Genomic DNA, 2,233 nt, shown 5'->3' on the forward strand with positions numbered 1-2,233 from the left:
AAATTAAGTACATTGTCTAAGTTCCCCCCCGCAAGATTACACCAGCACACCCCCCAGGATTACAGTACACCCACTCTCCAGTACAAGCGACTCCGGTCAATACTCTGCTTCAGGGTCCTTCCAGATGTACCAATGGTTTGCTTTATTCCACAGAAGAATAAGAGATAATCAGTAAATATACTAACTGGGCATACATCACATAATGTAAAGGTATAATCCGTGAGTGAATTTTTTGGGAAAATGTGTGGTATATAACCACATACACAAAGGCTTTGAAACTGCAATCTTACTGCACATAAACACCTTGAAACTTTCATCATAATGGATCTTGTGTTTATTTTTTTAGCACAAATCCCACTGTTGGATCTCTTAGGCATCTTTGAATTTCCAGCCATCCATCCATCCATTTTCCAACCCGCTTATCCTACTGGGTCGCGGGGGGTCCGGAGCCTATCCCGGAAGCAATGGGCACGAGGCAGGGAACAACCCTGGATGGGGGGGCAGCCCATCGCAGGGCACACTCACACACCATTCACTCACACATGCACACCTATGGGCAATTTAGGAACATATTTGAATTTATTTTTCATATAAAAATTATGGTGTGTATGTCCTGTGATAGGTATAGGCGCCACATCCGGGGTTATTCCTTTAGCTTCTGGGATAGACCCCTGACCCTCATAACCCTGCATAGGACAAGTGGGTACAGAAGCTGGAATGGATGGATGGATGGATGGATGGATTGATTTTATAAAAATTTGAGTTCAAGATTTTTATAACATAGGGAGTCTTTAAAAAAAACTGGAAAACTATTCTAAAGTGGTAATAATCACTCACCTCCGTCCTGTGACTAGACAAACTTCTATAGATATTTTATCATTTCTCAGTTATGAAAACTGGCTGGGGTCGTATCTTTGATCTGCTGTTATCATTTTTCTTTCCTAAAATGAACGATTTTACGGAATAAAGAATTAATGGAGCAAAGAGGCGTTGCGGCTGTTAGCAGGCTGCAAGTGTCAAGCAGTTTCGCCCCCCCCCCCCCCCCATCTGCGCACCTGCTAGCAGCAACGCCTCCACCGCCGCAGCAGGGGGCCTGAGCACGCAGAAGCACGCTAGAGGTTAAAAATGGAAGTGGGGGCTATGCTCAGGGGACCAGGGCTCACTAATGACAAAACGTCAACAATACAGCAGCGAGGTGCTTCCATTTTTGAAATGCAGACATTACACGAACATCTCTGTAGAACAGATGAAGGACCACACACTAAACATTTACACAGTGAAGGAGACCTACGACCAAGAACAAACAATGCAAAATGATTTTTAGCAAAGTAGAATGGATGTACTGCAGGTTAGTGGGTGTCATTTGTTCATTTCTTGCTCATTTGTCTCTTATTATTAATGATTTGACCTTGTGATTTTGTCGTCATGTATGTAGTGTGCATCCAGAGTAAATTTTGGAAGTGCCTGCATGTTTTTGTGTGTCTGTGTCATGTATGCTGTATGGATATGGCTCATATCTGATTCATTTCCCAGTTTGAATGTGCATGCGTGTGCATGCGTGTGCAGTGTGCCAGCGTGCGCACATGCATTAAGCGGTCAGAACCATTCTTGTGCACAGACAGAGGTGACGGGCCACATTGCTCTGTAATTTTGCTATATTTTTGGCCTTTTTCCTTCCCCTCATACTGGCTTGGTGACCCATTCGTCGCGTCTTGCCCCGCCTCTTTTCTGTGTTTTTCCAGGGCTTCCATTACAACACCACAGAAGTTTCTGCCCTGCCACCGATTGCTGACATGCAAGACGGCCAGTTCAAAGGAAACGGCGCTATCTTGCCATCTTATCTCCAGAGCCTTCTTTCAACAGACAGTTAAAAGAATTCACATGTACCTATCAATAAAAATGCCTATGAGTGGTCCAAATGTATATCATTCTTATTTGTTTCATTGATTGTGTCTCTGCAAATTCTTTTGTAAATTTTCAAGCATAAAATTCTGTTTGAGATTTAAAAATGTAGAATTTTTTATAATTTCTACAAATGACCAAAATAGTGATAATAGGAATTATGCTAACAGAATATTGTCTAAGTAATAACATTATTACTGAAATCCTGTAATGTTAGAGTAAAATATATGCATAAAACAATATGACAACAGATATCAAAATTCATGTAAATAATATAAAAAATCCCATATTTTCAATCTCAGTATAAATTTTCCTGTTCATTCAGTAAAAC

The 2,233-nt window shown here is 41.2% G+C and overlaps 1 long non-coding RNA gene across 1 annotated transcript; it reads left to right on the plus strand.

The window, feature by feature from the left end:
* The first annotated feature begins 1,177 nt into the window (after positions 1–1,177).
* Positions 1,178–1,923, plus strand: LOC111843161 (uncharacterized). The gene is made up of 2 exons (XR_002838090.1): positions 1,178–1,348; positions 1,743–1,923. It is a non-coding gene; the product is annotated as an uncharacterized lncRNA (long non-coding RNA).
* Positions 1,924–2,233: the final 310 nt, after the last annotated feature.

This window comes from Paramormyrops kingsleyae, chromosome 11, assembly GCF_048594095.1.
Source record: "Paramormyrops kingsleyae isolate MSU_618 chromosome 11, PKINGS_0.4, whole genome shotgun sequence".
Taxonomy (NCBI): domain Eukaryota; kingdom Metazoa; phylum Chordata; class Actinopteri; order Osteoglossiformes; family Mormyridae; genus Paramormyrops; species Paramormyrops kingsleyae.